At 49.3% G+C, this 24,238-nt stretch overlaps 1 protein-coding gene across 1 annotated transcript in view; it reads right to left on the bottom strand.

Moving 5' to 3' along the window:
- The window catches only part of LOC116950488 (uncharacterized), a 234,081-nt gene that overhangs the window by 98,476 nt on the left and 111,367 nt on the right, over positions 1 to 24,238 (bottom strand). The gene's annotated exons all lie outside the window — the stretch shown is intronic.

Below are 24,238 nucleotides of genomic sequence, written 5' to 3'. Positions count from 1 at the left end.
TCCACCAACTCCACCAATTCCACTAACTCCACCAACTCCACCAAAACCACGAACTCCACCAACTCGACAAACTCCACCAACACCACCAACTCCACCAACGTCATCAACTCCAAAAACTCCACCAACTCGATTAACTCCAACAACTCCACCAACTCCAAGAACTACACCAAATACACCAAGACCACCATCTCCACCAAATCGACTAACTCCACCAACTTCACCAACTTGACTAACTCCACCAACTCCACCAACACCACCAACTCCACCAACTCGACTAACTCCACCAACTCCACCAACTCCACCAATACCACAAACCCCACCAACTCGACCAAACTCCACCAACTCCACCAACTCGACTAACTCCACCAACTCCACCAACACCACAAACCCCACCAACTCGACGAACTCCACCAACTCCACCAACTCCACCAAAACCACGAACTCCACCAACTCCACCAACTCGACTAACTCCACCAACTCCACCAACTCCACCAAAACCACGAACTCCACCAACTCGAAAAACTCCACCAACTCCACCAACTCCACCAACACCACAAACCCCACCAACTCGACGAACTCCACCAACTCCACCAACTCGACTAACTCCACCAACTCCACCACCTCCAATAAGTACACCAACTACACCAACACCACCAACACCACCAACTCCACCAAATCGACTAACTCCACCAACTTCACCAACTCGACGAACTCCACCAACACCACCAACTCCACAAACTCGACCAACTCCAACAACTTCACCAACTCCACCAAAACCACCAACTCGACTAACTCCACCAACTCCACCAACTCCAACAACACCTCAAACCCCACCAACTCGACGAACTCCACCAACACCACCAACTCCACCAACTCGATAACTCCACCAACTCCACCAACTCGACTAACTCCAGCAACTCCACAAACACCACCAACTCAACTAACTCCAGGAACTAGACCAACTCCACCAACTCGACGAACTCCACCAACTCCACCAACTCGACGAACTCCACCAACTCCACCAACTCGACTAACACCACCAACTCCACCAACTCGACTAACTCCAACAACTCCACCAACTCCAACAACACCACAAACACCACCAAATCGACTAACTTAAGCAACAACACCACCTCAACCAACTCGCCTAACTCCACCAACTCCAAGAACTACACTAACTACACCAACACCACCAAATCAACTAAATCCACCAACTTCACCAACTCGACAAACTCCACCAACTCCACCAACTCCACCAAAACCATCAACTCCACCAACTCCACCAACTCGACTAACTCCACCAACTTCACCAACTCCACCAACACCACAAACACCACCAACTCGACGAACTCCACCAACTCCACCAACTCGACTAACTCCTGCAACTCCACTAAAACCACGAACTCCACCAACTCGACAAACTCCACCAACAACACCAACTCCACCAACTCCACCAAAAACACCAACTCCGCCAACTCCACCAACTCGACTAATTCCAGCAACTCCAGCAACTCCACCAACTCAACCAATTGATTTACTCCAGCAACTGAATAACTCCACCAACTCCACAAACACCACCAACTCGATTAACTCCACCAACTCCACGAACTCGAGCAACTGCACCAACTCCGCCAACTCGACTAACTCCACCAACTACACCAACACCACTAAATCGACTAACTCCACCAATTCCAACAACTCGACTAACTCCAGCAACTACACCAACTCCACCAACTCGACTAACTCCACCAACTACACCAACTCCACCAAAAACACCAAAACCACCAACTCGATCAATTCCACCAATACCACCAACTCCACCAATTCCATCAACAACTCCACCAACTCGATTAATTCAACCAAATCTATCAACTCGACTAACTCCAGCAACTCCACCTAAACCACCAACTACACCAACTCGATTTACTCCACCAACTCCACCAACTCCACCAACTCCACAAGCACCACCAACTCGACTAACTCCACCAACTCCACCAACTCCACCAACTCCACTAACTCCACCAAAACCACCAAAACCACCAACTCCACCAAAACCACCAACTCCACCAACTCCACCAACTCGACATACTCCACCAACTCCACCAACTCCACCAACACCACAAACCCCACCAACTCGACGAACTCCACCAACTCCACCAACTCGACGAACTCCACCAACTCCACCAAAACCACGAACTCCACCAACTCGACAAACTCTACCAACACCACCAACTCCATAAACTCCACCAACTCCACCAACTCGAGTAACTCCAGCAATTCCACCAACTACACCAACTCGATTAACTCCACCAACTCCACAAACACCACCAACTCGACTAACTACACCAACACCACCAACTCCACCAAATCAACTAACTCCACCAACTTCACCAACTTGACTAACTCCACCAACTCCACCAACACCACCAACTCCACCAACTCAACTAACTCCACCAACTCCACCAACTCGACTAACTCCACCAACTCCACCAATACCACAAACTCCACCAACTCGACGAAATCCACCAATTTCACCAACTCGACTAACTCCACCAACTCCACCAACACCACCAACTCCACCAACTCGACTAACTCCAACAACTCCACGAAAACCACCAACTCCACCAACTCGACTAACTCCACCAACTCCACCAACACCACAAAACCCACCAACTCGACGAACTCCACCAACTCCACCAACTCCACCAAAACCACGAACTCCACCAACTCGACTAACTCCAGCAACTACACCAAATCCACCAACTCGACGAACTCCACCAAAACCACCAACTACACCAACTCCACGAACTCGACCAACTCCACCAACTCCAACAAAACCACCAATTACACCAACTCCACCAACTCGACTAACTCCAGCAACTCCACCAACTCCACCAAAACCACCAACTCTACCAACTCGACTAACTCGACCAACTCCACAAATACCGCAAACCCCACCAACTCGACGAACTCCACCAACTCCACCAACTCGAATAACTCCACCTACTTCACCAAAACCACCAACTCCACCAACTCCACCAACTCGACTAACTCCATCAACTCCACCAACACCACAAACCCCACCAACTCCACGAACTCCACCAACTCCACCAACTTGAATGACTCCAATAACTCCACCAACTCCACCAAAACCACAACTCCACCAAATCGAAAAACTCCACCAACACCACCAACTCCACCATCTCGATTAACTCCTCAAACTCCACCAACTCGACTAAGTCCAGCAACTCCAGCAACTCCACCAAAAATACCAACTCGATTAACTCCACCAACTCCACAAACACCACCAACTCCACTAACTCCAGCAACTACACCAACTTCACCAACTCGACTAACTCCACCAACTCCACCAACACCACCAACTCCACCAACTCGAACAACTCCACCAAAACCACCAACTCCACCAACTCCACCAACTCGACTAACTCCACCAACTCCACCAACTCCAACAACACCACAAACCCCACCAACTCAACGAACTCCACCAACTCCACCAATTCCACTAACTCCACCAACTCCACCAAAACCACGAACTCCACCAACTCGACAAACTCCACCAACACCACCAACTCCACCAACGTCATCAACTCCACAAACTCCACCAACTCGATTAACTCCAACAACTCCACCAACTCCAAGAACTACACCAAATACACCAAGACCACCATCTCCACCAAATCGACTAACTCCACCAACTTCACCAACTCGACTTACTCCACCAACTCCACCAACACCACCAACTCCACCAACTCGACTAACTACACCAACTCCACCAACTCCACCAAAACCACCAACTCCACCAACTCCACCAACTCGACTAAGTCCACCAACTCCACCAATACCACAAACCCGACCAACTCGACCAAACTCCACCAACTCCACCAACTCGACTAACTCCACCAACTCCACAAACACCACAAACCCCACCAACTCGACGAACTCCACCAACTCCACCAACTCCACCAAAACCACGAACTCCACCAACTCCACCAACTCGACTAACTCCACCAACTCCACCAACTCCACCAAAACCACGAACTCCACCAACTCGAAAAACTCCACCAACTCCACCAACTCCACCAACACCACAAACCCCACCAACTCGACGAACTCCACCAACTCCACCAACTCGACTAACTCCACCAACTCCACCACCTCCAATAAGTACACCAACTACACCAACACCACCAACTCCACCAAATCGACTAACTCCACCAACTTCACCAACTCGACTAACTCCACCAACACCACCAACTCCACAAACTCGACCAACTCCAACAACTTCACCAACTCCACCAAAACCACCAACTCCACCAACTCGACTAACTCCACCAACTCCACCAACTCCAACAACACCTCAAACCCCACCAACTCGACGAACTCCACCAACACCACCAACTCCACCAACTCGATAACTCCACCAACTCCACCAACTCGACTAACTCCAGCAACTCCACAAACACCACCAACTCAACTAACTCCAGGAACTAGACCAACTCCACCAACTCGACGAACTCCACCAACTCCACCAACTCGACTAACTCCACCAACTCCACAAACTCCAAGAAGTACACCATCTACACCAACACTACCAACTCCACCAAATCGACTAACTCCACCAACTTCATCAACTCGACTAACTCCACCAACTCCACCAACACCACCAACTCCACCAACTCGACTAACTCCAACAACTCCACCAACTCCAACAACACCACAAACACCACCAAATCGACTAACTTAAGCAACAACACCACCTCAACCAACTCGACTAACTCCACCAACTCCAAGAACTACACCAACTCCACCAACTCCACCAAAACCATCAACTCCACCAACTCCACCAACTCGACTAACTCCACCAACTTCACCAACTCCACCAACACCACAAACACCACCAACTCGACGAACTCCACCAACTCCACCAACTCGACTAACTCCTGCAACTCCACTAAAACCACGAACTGCCACCAACTCGACAAACTCCACCAACAACACCAACTCCACCAACTCCACCAAAACCACCAACTCTGCCAACTCCACCAACTCGACTAATTCCAGCAACTCCAGCAACTCCACCAACTCAACCAATTGATTTACTCCAGCAACTGAATAACTCCACCAACTCCACAAACACCACCAACTCGATTAACTCCACCAACTCCACGAACTCGAGCAACTGCACCAACTCCGCCAACTCGACTAACTCCACCAACTACACCAACACCACTAAATCGACTAACTCCACCAATTCCACCAACTCGACTAACTCCAGCAACTACACCAACTCCACCAACTCAACTAACTCCACCAACTCCACCAACTCCACCAAAACCACCAACTCGATCAATTCCACTAATACCACCAACTCCACCAATTCCATCAACAACTCCACCAACTCGATTAATTCAACCAAATCTATCAACTCGACTAACTCCAGCAACTCCACCTAAACCACCAACTACACCAACTCGATTTACTCCACCAACTCCACCAACTCCACAAGCACCACCAACTCGACTAACTCCAGCAACTTCACCAACTCGACTAACTCCACCAACTCCACCAACACCACCAACTCCACCAACTCCACTAACTCCACCAACTCCACCAACTCCACCAAAACCACCAACTCCACCAACTCCACCAACTCGACATACTCCACTAACTCCACCAACTCCACCAACACCACAAACCCCACCAACTCGACGAACTCCACCAACTCCACCAACTCGACGAACTCCACCAACTCCACCAAAACCACGAACTCCACCAACTCGACAAACTCTACCAACACCACCAACTCCATAAACTCCACCAACTCCACCAACTCGACTAACTCCAGCAATTCCACCAACTACACCAACTCGATTAACTCCACCAACTCCACAAACACCACCAACTCGACAAACTACACCAACACCACCAACTCCACCAAATCAACTAACTCCACCAACTTCACCAACTTGACTAACTCCACCAACTCCACCAACACCACCAACTCCATCAACTCAACTAACTCCACCAACTCCACCAACTCCACCAAAAACACCTACTCCACCAACTCCGCCAACTCGACTAACTCCAGCAACTCCGCAAACTTGAATAACTATACCAATTCCACCAACTCGACTAACTCCAGCAACTACACCAACTGCACCAACTCGACTAACTCCACCAACTCCACCAACTCCACCAAAAACACCAACTCCACCAACTCGACCAATTCCACCAATACCACCAACTCCACCAACTCCATCAACTCCACCAACTCCACCAACTCGATTAACTCAACCAACTCTACCAACTCGACTAACTCCAGCAACTCCACCAACTCCACCTAAACCACCAACTACACCAACTCAATTAACTCCACCAACTCCACCAACTCCACAAGCACCACAAACTCGACTAACTCCAGCAACTTCACCAACTCGAATAACTCCACCAACTCCACCAACACCACCAACTCCACCAACTCCACCAACTCCACCAAAACCACCAACTCCACCAACTCGACATACTTCACCAACTCCACCAACTTCACCAACACCACAAACCTCACCAAGTCGACGAACTCCACCAACTCCACCAACTCGACGAACTCCACCAACTCCACCAACTCCACCAAAACCACGAACTGCACCAACTCGACAAACTCTACCAACACCACCAACTCCACCACCTCCATAAACTCCACCAACTCCACCAACTCGATTAACTCCACCAACTCCACCAACTCGACTAACTCCAGCAACTCCACCAACTCGATTAACTCCACCAACTCCACAAACACCACCAACTCGACTAACTCCAGCAACTACACCACCTCCACCAACTCGACTAACTCCACCAACTCCACCAACTCCAAGAACTGCACCAACTACACCAACACCACCAACTCCACCAAATCGACTAACTCTACCAACTTCACCAACATGTCTAACTCCACCAACTCCACCAACACCACCAACTCCACCAACTCGACTAACTCCACCAACTCCACCAACTCCACCAAAAACACCAACTCCACCAACTCCACCAACTCGACTAACTCCACCAACTTCACAAACTCCAGCAACTCCACAAACTCGATTAACTCCACCAACTCGACCAACTCCACTAAAACCACCAACTCCAAAAACTCCACAAACTCCACCAACTCTACCAACACCATCAACTCCACCAACTCGATTAACTCTACCAAATCCACCAACTCCACCAACTCCAGCAACTCCTACAACTCCACAAACTCGACTAACTACAGCGAAGCCAGCAACTCCTCCAACTCGACTAACTCCACTAATTCCACCAACTCGACTAACTCCAGCAAGTACACCAAATCCACCAACTCGACCAACTCCACCAAAAGCACCAACTACACCAACTCCACCAACTCGACCAACTCCACCAACTCCAGCAACACCACAAACACCACCAACTCGATTAACTCCACCAAAACCACCAACTACACCAACTCCACCAACTCGACTAACTCCACCAACACCACCAACTCCACCAACTTCACTAACTCGACAAACTCCACCAACTCCATCAACTCCACCAAAACCACGAACTCCACCTACTCAACAAACTCTACCAACACCACCAACTCCACCAACTCCATAAACTCCACCAACTCCACCAACTCGATTAACACCACCAACTCCACCAACTCGACTATCTCCAGCAACTCCACCAACTACACCAACTCGATTAACTCCACCAACTCGACCAACTCCACCAACTCCAGCAACGCCACAAACACCACCAACTCGATTAACTCCACTAACTCCACCAAAACCACCAACTACACCAACACCACAAACCCCACCAACTCGACGAACTCCACCCACTCCACCAACTCGACGAACTCCACCAACTCCACCAACTCCACCAACTCCACAAACTCCACCAACTCCACAAACTCCACAAACTCCACCAACTCTACCAACACCATCAACTCCACCAACTCGATAAACTCTACCAAATCCACCAACTCCACCAACTCCAGCAACTCCTACAACTCCACAAACTCGACTAACTACAGCAAAGCCAGCAACTCCACCAACTCGACTAACTCCACTAATTCCACCAACTCCAATAACTCCAGTAACTACACCAAATCCACCAACTCGACCAACTCCACCAACTCCACCAACTCCAGCAACGCCACAAACACCACCAACTCGATTAACTCCACCAACTCCACCAACTCCACCAAAACCACCAACTACACCAACTCCACCAACTCGACTATCTCCACCAACTCCACAAACACCACCAACTCGACAAACTCCACCAACTCCACCAACTCCACCAACACCACAAACCCCACCAAATCGACGAACTCCACCAACTCCACCAACTCGACGAACTCCAATAACTCCATCAACTCCACCAAAACCACGAACACCACCAACTCGACAAACTCCACCAACTCCACCAACTCCACCAACTCGACATACTCCACCAACACCACCAACTCCACCAACTCCATAAACTCCACCAACTCGATTAACTCCACCAACTCCAACAACTCGACTAACTCCAGCAACTCCACCAACTCCACCTAAACCACCAACTACACCAACTCAATTAACTCCACCAACTCCACCAACTCCACAAGCACCACAAACTCGACTAACTCCAGCAACTTCACCAACTCGACTAACTCCACCAACTCCACCAACACCACCAACTCCACCAACTCCACCAACTCCACCAAAACCACCAACTCCACCAACTCGACATACTTCACCAACTCCACCAACTCCACCAACACCACAAACCTCACCAAGTCGACGAACTCCACCAACTCCACCAACTCGACGAACTCCACCAACTCCACCAACTCCACCAAAACCACGAACTGCACCAACTCGACAAACTCTACCAACACCACCAACTCCACCACCTCCATAAACTCCACCAACTCCACCAACTCGATTAACTCCACCAACTCCACCAACTCGACTAACTCCAGCAACTCCACCAACTCGATTAACTCCACCAACTCCACAAACACCACCAACTCGACTAACTCCAGCAACTACACCACCTCCACCAACTCGACTAACTCCACCAACTCCACCAACTCCAAGAACTGCACCAACTACACCAACACCACCAACTCCACCAAATCGACTAACTCTACCAACTTCACCAACATGTCTAACTCCACCAACTCCACCAACACCACCAACTCCACCAACTCGACTAACTCCACCAACTCCACCAACTCCACCAAAAACACCAACTCCACCAACTCCACCAACTCCACCAACTCGACTAACTCCACTAACTCCACCAACTTCACAAACTCCAGCAACTCCACAAACTCGATTAACTCCACCAACTCGACCAACTCCACTAAAACCACCAACTCCAAAAACTCCACAAACTCCACCAACTCTACCAACACCATCAACTCCACCAACTCGATTAACTCTACCAAATCCACCAACTCCACCAACTCCAGCAACTCCTACAACTCCAAAAACTCGACTAACTACAGCAAAGCCAGCAACTCCTCCAACTCGACTAACTCCACTAATTCCACCAACTCGACTAACTCCAGCAAGTACACCAAATCCACCAACTCGACCAACTCCACCAAAAGCACCAACTACACCAACTCCACCAACTCGACCAACTCCACCAACTCCAGCAACACCACAAACACCACCAACTCGATTAACTCCACCAAAACCACCAACTACACCAACTCCACCAACTCGACTAACTCCACCAACACCACCAACTCCACCAACTTCATTAACTCGACAAACTCCACCAACTCCATCAACTCCACCAAAACCACGAACTCCACCTACTCAACAAACTCTACCAACACCACCAACTCCACCAACTCCATAAACTCCACCAACTCCACCAACTCGATTAACACCACCAACTCCACCAACTCGACTATCTCCAGCAACTCCACCAACTACACCAACTCGATTAACTCCACCAACTCGACCAACTCCACCAACTCCAGCAACGCCACAAACACCACCAACTCGATTAACTCCACTAACTCCACCAAAACCACCAACTACACCAACACCACAAACCCCACCAACTCGACGAACTCCACCCACTCCACCAACTCGACGAACTCCACCAACTCCACCAACTCCACCAACTCCACAAACTCCACCAACTCCACAAACTCGACGAACTCCACCAACTCCACTAAAAACACCAACTCCAAAACTCCACAAACTCCACCAACTCTACCAACACCATCAACTCCACCAACTCGATAAACTCTACCAAATCCACCAACTCCACCAACTCCAGCAACTCCTACAACTCCACAAACTCGACTAACTACAGCAAAGCCAGCAACTCCACCAACTCGACTAACTCCACTAATTCCACCAACTCCAATAACTCCAGCAACTACACCAAATCCACCAACTCGACCAACTCCACCAACTCCACCAACTCCAGCAATGCCACAAACACCACCAACTCGATTAACTCCACCAACTCCACCAACTCCACCAAAACCACCAACTACACCAACTCCACCAACTCGACTATCTCCACCAACTCCACAAACACCACCAACTCGACAAACTCCACCAACTCCACCAACTCCACCAACTCGACATACTCCACCAACTCCACCAACTCCACCAACACCACAAACCCCACCAAATCGACGAACTCCACCAACTCCACCAACTCGATGAACTCCAATAACTCCATCAACTCCACCAAAACCACGAACTCCACCAACTCGACAAACTCTACCAACACCACCAACTCCACCAACTCCATAAACTCCACCAACTCGATTAACTCCACCAACTCCAACAACTCGACTAACTCCAGCAACTCCACCAACTACACGAACTCGATTAACTCCACCAACTCCACAAACACTACCAACTCGACTAAGTCCAGCAACTGCACCAACTCCACCAACTCGACTATCTCCACCAACTCCACTAACTCCACAAACTCCACCAAAACCACCAACTCCACCAACTCCACCAACTCGACATACTCCTCCAACTCCACCAAGTCCACCAACACCACAAACCCCACCAACTCGACGAACTCCACCAACTTCACTAACTCGACAAACTCCACCAACTCCATCAACTCCACCAAAACCACGAACTCCACCTACTCGACAAACTCTACCAACACCACCAACTCCACCAACTCCATAAACTCCACCAACTCCACCAACTCGATTAACACCACCAACTCCACCAACTCGACTATCTCCAGCAACTCCACCAACTACACCAACTCGATTAACTCCACCAACTCCACAAACACCACCAACTCGACTAACTCCAGCAACTACACCAACTCTACCAACTCGACTAACTCCACCAACTCCACCAACTCCAAGAACTGCACCAACTACACCAACACCACCAACTCCACCAAATCGACTAACTCCACCAACTTCTGCAACTTGACTAACTCCAACAACTCCACCAACACCACCAACTCCACCAACTCGACTAACTCCACCAACTCCACCAACTCCACCAAAAACACAAACTCCACCAACTACACCAACTCGACTAACTCCACTAACTCCACCAACTTCACAAACTCCAGCAACTCCACAAACTCGATTAACTCCACCAACTCGACCAACTCCACCAAAACCACCAACTCCACCAACTCGACATACTCCACCAACTCCACCAACTCCACCAACACCACAAATCCCACAAATTCGACGAACTCCCCCAACTTCACCAACTCGACGAACTCCACCAACTCCACAAAAACCACGAACTCCACCTACTCGACAAACTCTACCAACACCACCAACTCCACCAACTCCATAAACTCCACCAACTCCACCAACTCGATTAACTCAACAAACTCCACAAACACCACCAACTCGACTAACTCCAGCAACTACACCAACTCCACCAACTCCAAGAACTGCACCAACTACACCAACACCACCAACTCCAGCAAATCGACTAACTCCACCAACTTCACCAACTTGACTAACTCCACCAACTCCACCAACACCACCAACTCCACCAACTCGACTAACTCCACCAACTCCACCAAAAACACCAACTCCACCAACTCGACTAACTCCACTAACTCCACCAACTTCACAAACTCCAGCAACTCCAAAAACTCGATTAACTCCACCAACTCGACCAACTCCACTAAAACCACCAACTCCAAAAACTCCACAAACTCCACCAACTCTACCAACAAAATCAACTCCATCAACTCGATTAACTCCACCAAATCCACCAACTCCACCAACTCCAGCAAATCCACCAACTCCACAAACTCGACTAACTACAGCAAAGCCAGCAACTCCACCAACTCGACTAACTCCACTAATTCCACCAACTCGACTAACTCCAGCAACTACACCAAATCCACCAACTCGACCAACTCCACCAAAACCACCAACTACACCAACTCCACCAACTCGACCAACTCCACCAACTCCAGCAACGCCACAAACACCACCAACTCGATTAACTCCACCAACTCGACCAACTCCACCAAAACCACCAACTCCACCAACTCCACCAACTCGACATACTCCACCAACTTCACCAACTCCACCAACACCACAAATCCCACAAATTCGACGAACTCCCCCAACTTCACCAACTCGACGAACTCCACCAACTCCACCAACTCCACAAAAACCACGAACTCCACCTCCTCGACAAACTCTATCAACACCACCAACTCCACAAACTCCACCAACTCCACCAACTCGATTAACTCCACAAACTCCACAAACACCACCAACTCGACTAACTCCAGCAACTACACCAACTCCACCAACTCCAAGAACTGCACCAACTACACCAACACCACCAACTCCACCAAATCGACTAACTCCACCAACTTTACCAACTTGACTAACTCCACCAACTCCACCAACACCACCAACTCCACCAACTCGACTAACTCCACCAACTCCACCAAAAACACCAACTCCACCAACTCGACTAACTCCACTAACTCCATCAACTTCACAAACTCCAGCAACTCCACAAACTCGATTAACTGCACCAACTCGACCAACTCCACTAAAACCACCAACTCCAAAAACTCCACAAACTCCACCAACTCTACCAACAAAATCAACTCCATCAACTCGATTAACTCCACCAAATCCACCAACTCCAGCAACTCCAGCAACTCCACCAACTCCACAAACTCGACTAACTACAGCAAAGCCAGCAACTCCACCAACTCGACTAACTCCACTAATTCCACCAACTCGACTAACTCCAGCAACTACACCAAATCCACCAACTCGACCAACTCCACCAAAACCACCAACTACACCAACTCCACCAACTCGACCAACTCCACCAACTCCACCAACTCCAGCAACGCCACAAACACCACCAACTCGATTAACTCCACCAACTCCACCAACTCCACCAAAACCACCAACTACACCAACTCCACCAACTCGACTATCTCCACCAACTCCACAAACACCACCAACTCGACAAACTCCACCAACTCCACCAACTCCACCAACTCGACATACTCCACCAACTCCACCAACTCCACCAACACCACAAACCCCACCAACTCGTCGAACTCCACCAACTCCACCAACTCGACCAACTCCAATAACTCCATCAACTCCACCAAAACCACGAACTCCACCAACTCGACAAACTCTACCAACACCACCAACTCCACCAACTCCATAAACTCCACCAACTCGATTAACTCCACCAACTCCACCAAATAGACTAACTCCAGCAACTCCACCAACTACACGAACTCGATTAACTCCACCAACTCCACAAACACTACCAACTCGACTAACTCCAGCAACTACACCAACTCCACCAACTCGACTAACTCCACCAACTCCACCAAACTCCAAGAACTGCACCAACTACACCAACACCACCAACTCCACCAAATCGACTAACTCCACCAACTTCACCAACTTGACTAACTCCACCAACTCCACCAACACCACCAACTCCACCAACTCGACTAACTCCACCAACTCCAACAAAAACACCAACTCCACCAACTCCACCAACTCGACTAACTCCACTAACTCCAACAACTTCACAAACTCCTGCAACTCCACAAACTCGATTAACTCCACCAACTCGACCAACTCCACTAAAACCACCAACTCCAAAAACTCCACAAACTCCACCAACTCTACCAACAAAATCAACTCCATCAACTCGATTAACTCCACCAAATCCACCAACTCCAGCAACTCCAGCAACTCCACCAACTCCACAAACTCGACTAACTACAGCAAAGCCAGCAACTCCACCAACTCGACTAACTCCACTAATTCCACCAACTCGACTAACTCCAGCAACTACACCAAATCCACCAACTCGACCAACTCCACCAAAACCACCAACTACACCAACTCCACCAACTCGACTATCTCCACCAACTCCACAAACACCACCAACTCGACAAACTCCACCAACTCCACCAACTCCACCAACTCGACATACTCCACCAACTCCACCAACTCCACCAACACCACAAACCCCACCAACTCGTCGAACTCCACCAACTCCACCAACTCGACCAACTCCAATAACTCCATCAACTCCACCAAAACCACGAACTCCACCAACTCGACAAACTCTACCAACACCACCAACTCCACCAACTCCATAAACTCCACCAACTCGATTAACTCCACCAACTCCACCAAATAGACTAACTCCAGCAACTCCACCAACTACACGAACTCGATTAACTCCACCAACTCCACAAACACTACCAACTCGACTAACTCCAGCAACTACACCAACTCCACCAACTCGACTAACTCCACCAACTCCACCAAACTCCAAGAACTGCACCAACTACACCAACACCACCAACTCCACCAAATCGACTAACTCCACCAACTTCACCAACTTGACTAACTCCACCAACTCCACCAACACCACCAACTCCACCAACTCGACTAACTCCACCAACTCCAACAAAAACACCAACTCCACCAACTCCACCAACTCGACTAACTCCACTAACTCCAACAACTTCACAAACTCCTGCAACTCCACAAACTCGATTAACTCCACCAACTCGACCAACTCCACTAAAACCACCAACTCCAAAAACTCCACAAACTCCACCAACTCTACCAACAAAATCAACTCCATCAACTCGATTAACTCCACCAAATCCACCAACTCCAGCAACTCCAGCAACTCCACCAACTCCACAAACTCGACTAACTACAGCAAAGCCAGCAACTCCACCAACTCGACTAACTCCACTAATTCCACCAACTCGACTAACTCCAGCAACTACACCAAATCCACCAACTCGACCAACTCCACCAAAACCACCAACTACACCAACTCCACCAACTCGACCAACTCCACCAACTCCACCAACTCCAGCAACGCCACAAACACCACCAACTCGATTAACTCCACCAACTCCACCAACTCCACCAAAACCACCAACTACACCAACTCCACCAACTCGACTATCTCCACCAACTCCACAAACACCACCAACTCGACAAACTCCACCAACTCCACCAACTCCACCAACTCGACATACTCCACCAACTCCACCAACTCCACCAACACCACAAACCCCACCAACTCGTCGAACTCCACCAACTCCACCAACTCGACCAACTCCAATAACTCCATCAACTCCACCAAAACCACGAACTCCACCAACTCGACAAACTCTACCAACACCACCAACTCCACCAACTCCATAAACTCCACCAACTCGATTAACTCCACCAACTCCACCAAATCGACTAACTCCAGCAACTCCACCAACTACACGAACTCGATTAACTCCACCAACTCCACAAACACTACCAACTCGACTAACTCCAGCAACTACACCAACTCCACCAACTCGACTAACTCCACCAACTCCACCAAACTCCAAGAACTGCACCAACTACACCAACACCACCAACTCCACCAAATCGACTAACTCCACCAACTTCACCAACTTGACTAACTCCACCAACTCCACCAACACCACCAACTCCACCAACTCGACTAACTCCACCAACTCCAACAAAAACACCAACTCCACCAACTCCACCAACTCGACTAACTCCACTAACTCCAACAACTTCACAAACTCCTGCAACTCCACAAACTCGATTAACTCCACCAACTCGACCAACTCCACTAAAACCACCAACTCCAAAAACTCCACAAACTCCACCAACTCTACCAACAAAATCAACTCCATCAACTCGATTAACTCCACCAAATCCACCAACTCCACCAACTCTAGCAACTCCACCACAAACTCGACTAACTACAGCAAAGCCAGCAACTCCACCAACTCGACTAACTCCACTAATTCCACCAACTCGACTAACTCCAGCAACTACACCAAATCCACCTACTCGACCAACTCCACCAAAACCCACAACTACACCAACTCCACCAACTCGACCAACTCCACCAACTCCAGCAACGCCACAAACACCACGAACTCGATTAACTCCACTAACTCCACCAAAACCACCAACTACACCAACTCCACCAACTCCACCAACACCACCAGCTCCACCAACTCCACTAACTCCACCAACTCCACCAACTCCACCAAAACCACCAACTCCACCAACTCCACCAACTCCACCAACACCACAAACCCGACCAACTCGACGAACTCCACCCACTCCACCAACTCGACGAACTCCACCAACTCCACCAACTCCACCAACTCCATAAACTCCACCAACTCGATTAACTCCACCAACTCCACCAACTGGACTAACTCCAGCAACTCCACCAACTACACGAACTCGATTAACTCCACCAACTCCACAAACACTACCAACTCGACTAACTCCAGCAACTACACCAACTCCACCAACTCGAATAACTCCACCAACTCCACCAACTCCAAGAACTGCACCAACTACACCAACACCACCAACTCCACCAAATCGACTAACTCCACCAACTTCACCAACTTGACTAACTCCACCAACTCCACCAACACCACCAACTCCACCAACTCGACTAACTCCACCAACTCCAACAAAAACACCAACTCCACCAACTCCACCAACTCGACTAACTCCACTAACTCCACCAACTTCACAAACTCCTGCAACTCCACAAACTCGATTAACTCCACCAACTCGACCAACTCCACTAAAACCACCAACTCCAAAAACTCCACAAACTCCACCAACTCTACCAACAAAATCAACTCCATCAACTCGATTAACTCCACCAAATCCACCAACTCCACCAACTCTAGCAACTCCACCACAAACTCGACTAACTACAGCAAAGCCAGCAACTCCACCAACTCGACAAACTCCACTAATTCCACCAACTCGACTAACTCCAGCAACTACACCAAATCCACCTACTCGACCAACTCCACCAAAACCACCAACTACACCAACTCCACCAACTCGACCAACTCCACCAACTCCAGCAACGCCACAAACACCACCAACTCGATTAACTCCACTAACTCCACCAAAACCACCAACTACACCAACTCCACCAACTCCACCAACACCACCAGCTCCACCAACTCCACTAACTCCACCAACTCCACCAACTACACCAAAACCACCAACTCCACCAACTCCACCAACTCCACCAACACCACCAACTCCACCAACACCACAAACCCCACCAACTCGACGAACTCCACCCACTCCACCAACTCGACGAACTCCACCAACTCCAACAACTCCACCAACTCCACAAACTCCACCAACTCCACAAACTCGATGAACTCCACCAACTCCACTAAAAACACCAACTCCAAAACTCCACTAACTCCACCAACTCTACCAACACCATCAACTCCACCAAGTCGATAAACTCTACCAAATCCACCAAATCCACCAACTCCAGCAACTCCTACAACTCCACAAACTCGACTAACTACAGCAAAGCCAGCAACTCCACCAACTCGACTAACTCCACTAATTCCACCAACTCGACTAACTCCACTAATTCCACCAACTCGAATAACTCCAGCAACTACACCAAATCCACCAACTCTACCAACTCCACCAAAACCACCAACTACACCAACTCCACCAACTCGACCAACTCCACCAACTCCACCAACTCCAGCAACGCCACAAACACCACCAACTCGATTAACTCCACCAACTCCACCAACTCCACCAAAACCACCAACTACACCAACTCCACCATCTCGACTATCTCCACCAACTCCACAAACACCACCAACTCGACAAACTCCACCAACTCCACCAACTCCACCAACTCGACATACTCCACTAACTCCACCAACTCCACCAACACCACAAACCCCACCAACTCGACGAACTCCACCAACTCCACCAACTCGACGAACTCCAATAACTCCATCAACTCCACCAAAACCACGAACTCCACCAACTCGACAAACTCTACCAACACCACCAACTCCACCAACTCCACAAACACTACCAACTCGACTAACTCCAGCAACTACACCAACTCCACCAACTCGACTAACTCCACCAACTCCACCAACTCCAAGAACTGCACCAACTACACCACCAACTCCACCAAATCGACTAACTCCACCAACTTCACCAACTTGACTAACTCCACCAACTCCACCAACACCACCAACTCCACCAACTCGACTAACTCCACCAACTCCACCAACTCCAACAAAAACACCAACTCCACCAACTCCACCAACTCGACTAACTCCACTAACTCCACCAACTTCACAAACTCCTGCAACTCCACAAACTCGATTAACTCCACCAACTCGACCAACTCCACTAAAACCACCAACTCCAAAAACTCCACAAACTCCACCAACTCTACCAACAAAATCAACTCCATCAACTCGATTAACTTCCCCAAATCCACCAACTCCACCAACTCTAGCAACTCCACCACAAACTCGACTAACTACAGCAAAGCCAGCAACTCCACCAACTCGACTAACTCCACTAATTCCACCAACTCGACTAACTCCAGCAACTCCACCAAATCCACCAACTCGACCAACTCCACCAAAACCACCAACTACACCTACTCCACCAACTCGACCAACTCCATCAACTCCAGCAACTCCACCAACTACACCAACTCGATTAACTCCACCAACTCCACAAACACCACCAACTCGACTAACACCAGCAACTACATCAACTCCACCAACTCGACTAACTCCACCAACTCCACCAACTCCAAGAACTGCACCAACTACACCAACACCACCAACTCCACCAACTCGACTAACTCGACCAACTCCACCAACACCACCAAAAACACAAACTCCACCAACTCCACCAACTCGACTAACTCCACTAACTCCACCAACTTCACAAACTCCAGCAACTCCACAAACTCGATAAACTCCACCAACTCGACCAACTCCACTAAAACCACCAACTCCAAAAACTCCACAAAGTCCACCAACTCTACCAACACCATCGACTCCATCAACTCGATTAACTCCACCAACTCCAGCAACTCCACCAACTCCACAAACTCGACCAACTCCTCCAAAACCACCAACTACAACAACTCCACCAACTCGACCAACTCCACCAACTCCACCAACTCCAGCAACACCAAAAACACCACCAACTCGATTAACTCCACCAAAACCACAAACTACACCAACTCCACCAACTCGACAAACTCCCCCAACTGCACCAACACCACCAACTCCACTAACTCCACCAACTCCACCAACTCCACCAAAACCACCAACTCCACCAATTCCACCAACTCGACATACTCCACCAACTCCACCAACACAACAAACCCCACCAACTCGACGAACTCCACCAACTTCACCAACTCGACGACCTCCACCAACTCCACCAACTCCACAAAAACCACGAACTCCACCTACTCGACAAACTCTACCAACACCACCAACTCCACCAACTCCATAAACTCCACCAACTCCACCAACTGGATTAACTCCACCAACTCGACTATCTCCAGCAACTCCACCAACTACACCAACTCGATTAACTCCACCAACTCCACAAACACCACCAACTCGACTAACTCCAGCAACTTCACCAACTCCACCAACTCGACTAACTCCACCAACTCCAAGAACTGCACCAACTACACCAACACCACCAACTCCACCAAATCGACTAACTCCACCAACTCCACAAACTCCAGCAACTCCACAAACTCGATTAACTCCACCAACTCGACCAACTCCACTAAAACCACCAACTCCAAAAACTCCACAAACTCCACCAACTCTACCAACAAAATCAACTCCATCAACTCGATTAACTCCACCAAATCCACCAACTCCACCAACTCCAGCAACTCCACCAACTCCACAAACTCGACTAACTACAGCAAAGCCAGCAACTCCACCAACTCGACAAACTCCCATAATTCCACCAACTCGACTAACTCCAGCAACTACACCAAATCCACCAACTCGACCAACTCCACCAAAACCACCAACTACACCAACTCCACCAACTCGAGCAACTCCACCAACTCCATCAACTCCAGCAACGCCACAAACACCACCAACTCGATTAACTCCACTAACTCCACCAAAACCACCAACTCCACCAACACCACCAACTCCACCAACTCCACTAACTCCACCAACTCCACCAACTCCACCAAAACCACCAACTCCACCAACTCCACCAACTCGACATACTCCACCAACTCCACCAACTCCACCAACACCACAAACCCCACCAACTCGACGAACTCAACCCACTCCACCAACTCGACGAACTCCACCAACTCCACCAACTCCACCAAAACCACGAACTCCACCAACTCGACAAACTCTACCAACACCACCAACTCCACCAACTCCACAAACTCCAGCAACACCACCAACTCGATTACCTCCACCAACTCCACCAAAACCACTAACTACACCAACTCCACCAACTCGACTATCTCCACCAACTCCACAAACACCACCAACTCGACAAACTCCACCAACTCCTCCAACTCCACCAACTCGACATACTCCCCCAACTCCACCAACTCCACCAACACCACAAACCCCACCAAGTCGACGAACTCCACCAACTCCACCAACTCGACCAACTCCACCAAAACCACCAACTACACCAACTCCACCAACTCCACCAACTCCACCAACACCACCAACTCCACCAACTCCCCCAACTCCACCAAAACCAACAACTCCACCAACTCCACCAACTCGACATACTCCACCAACTCCACCAACTCCACCAACACCACAAACCCCACCAACTCGACGAACTCCACCCACTCCACCAACTCGACGAACTCCACCAACTTCAACAACTCCACCAAAACCACGAACTCCACCAACTCGACAAACTCTACCAACACCACCAACTCCACAAACTCCACCAAATGCACCAACTCGACTAACTCCAGCAACTCCACCAACTACACCAACTCGATTAACTCCACCAACTACACAAACACTACCAACTCGACTAACTCCAGCAACTACACCAACTCCACCAACTCGACTAACTCCACCAACTCCACCAACTCCAAGAACTGCACCAACTACACCACCAACTCCACCAAATCGACTAACTCCACCAACTTCACCAACTTGACTAACTCCACCAACTCCACCAACACCACCAACTCCACCAACTCGACTAACTCCACCAACTCAACCAACTCCACCAAAAACACCAACTCCACCAACTCCACCAACTTCACAAACTCCAGCAACTCCACAAACTCGATTAACTCCACCAACTCCACAAACACCACCAACTCGACTAACTCCAGCAACTACACCAACTCCACCAACTCGACTAACTCCACCAACTCCACCAACTCCAAGAACTGCGCCAACTACACCAACACCACCAACTCCACCAAATCGACTAACTCCACCAACTTCACCAACTTGACTAACTCCACCAACTCAACCAACTCCACCAAAAACACCAACTCCACAAACTCCAGCAACTCCACCAACTCCACAAACTCGAATAACTACAGCAAAGCCACCAACTCGACCAACTCGACGAACTCCACCAATTCCACCAACTCGACTAACTCCAGCAACTACACCAAATCCACCAACTCGACCAACTCCACGAAAACCACCAACTACACCAACTCCACCAACTCGACCAACTCCACCAACTCCACCAACTCCAGCAACGCCACAAACACCACCATCTCGATAAACTCCACCAACTCCACCAACTCCACCAAAACCACCAACTGCACCAACTCCACCATCTCGACTAACTCCACCAACTCCACCAAAACCACCAACTACACCAACTACACCAACTCCACCAACTCGACTAATTCCACAACTCCAGCAACTCCACCAACTCAACCAACTCGACTAACTCCACCAACTGACTAACTCCACCAACTCCACAAAGACCACCAACTCGACTAACTCCACCAACTCCAGCAACTCCACCATCTCCAGCAACTCCACCAACTCGACTAACTGAAACCAATTCCACCAACTCGAATAACTCCAGCAACTACACCAACTCCACCAACTCCACCAACTCCACCAACTCGACTAATTCCACAACTCCAGCAACTCCACCAACTCAACCAACTCGACTAACTCCACCAACTGACTAACTCCACCAACTCAACTAACTCCACCAACTCGATTAACTCCACCAACTCCACCAAAACTACCAACTCCACCAACTCGACTAAATACACCAACACCACCAACTCCACCAAAACCACCAAATCCACCAACTAGACCAACTGCACCAACACCACCAACTCCACCACCTCCACCAACTCGACTACCTCCACCAGAACCACCAACTCCACCAACTCTACTAACTTCAGCAACGCCACCAACTCTACCAACTCCACCAACTCCAGCAACTCCACAAACGCCAGCAACTCGACAAACATCACCAACTACACCCACTCCACCAACTCGACTAACTTCACTAACTCCACCAACTCCACAAACACCACCAACTCGATTACCTTCACCAACTCCACCAACTCCACCAAAACCACCAACTCCACCAACTCCACCAACTCCACCAAAACCACCAAATCCACCAACACCATCAACTCCATCAACTCCACTAACTTCGCCAAGTCTACCAACACCACAAACTCCACCAACTCCACCAACTCGACTAACTTCACTAACTCCACCAAAACCACCAACTCCACCAACTCCACCAACTCCACCAAAACCACCAACTCCACCAACTCCACCGACACCACCAACTCCATCAACTCCACTAACTTCGCCAACTCCACCAACACCACCAACTCCACCAACTCCATAAACGCCAGCAACTCGACTAACACCACCAACTACACCAACTCCTCCAAATCCACCAACTTCACTAACTCGACAAACTGCACCAACTCCACCAACTACAACAACTTCACCAACTCCAACAACTCAACCAATTCCACCAACTTCACCAACTCGACAAACTCCACTAACTCCACTAACACCACCAACTCCACCAACTCCACTAACTCCACCAGACCACGAACTCTACCAACTCCACAAACTCGACTAACCAGACCAACTCCAACAATACACCAACTACATCAACACCACCAACTCCACTAAATCGACTAACTCCACCAACTTCACCAACTCGACTAACTGCAACAACTCCACCAACTCGACTAACTCCACCAACTCCAAAAACTACAGCAACTCCACAAACTTGATTAACTCCAACAACTCCACAAACTCCACAAACTGCACCAACACCACGAACTCGACCAACTCAACCAACACCATCAACTCCACCAACTCTATTAACTCCACCAACTCCACCAACTCCACCAACTTCACCAAAACCACCAACTCCACCAACTCCACCAACTCGACTAACAAGTCCAACTCCAACAACTACACCAACAACATCAACACCACCAACTCCACTAAATCGACTAACTCCACCAACTCGACTAACTCCACCAACTCCACCAACTCGACTAACTCGACTAACTCCACCAACTCCACCAATTCCACCAACTACACCAACACCACCAACTCCACCAACTCCACCAAAACCACCAACTCCACCAACTCCACCAACACCACAAACCCCACCAACTCGACGAACTCCACCAATTCCAACAACTCGACTAACTTCACCAACACCACCAACTCCACCAACTCGACTAACTCAACCAACTCCACAAAGACCACCAACTCGATTAACTCCAGCAACTACACCAACTCCACCAACTCGAATAACTCCACTAACTCCACCAACTCGATTAACTCCACA

The sequence above is a fragment of the Petromyzon marinus genome, chromosome 39, assembly GCF_048934315.1.
Source record: "Petromyzon marinus isolate PM22_M1 ecotype Great Lakes invasive population chromosome 39, UKy_Petmar_22M1.pri1.0, whole genome shotgun sequence".
NCBI classification, from domain to species: domain Eukaryota; kingdom Metazoa; phylum Chordata; class Hyperoartia; order Petromyzontiformes; family Petromyzontidae; genus Petromyzon; species Petromyzon marinus.
Note: the sequence above shows the minus strand (reverse complement) of the source record. Positions and strands in the feature narration are given on the sequence as shown.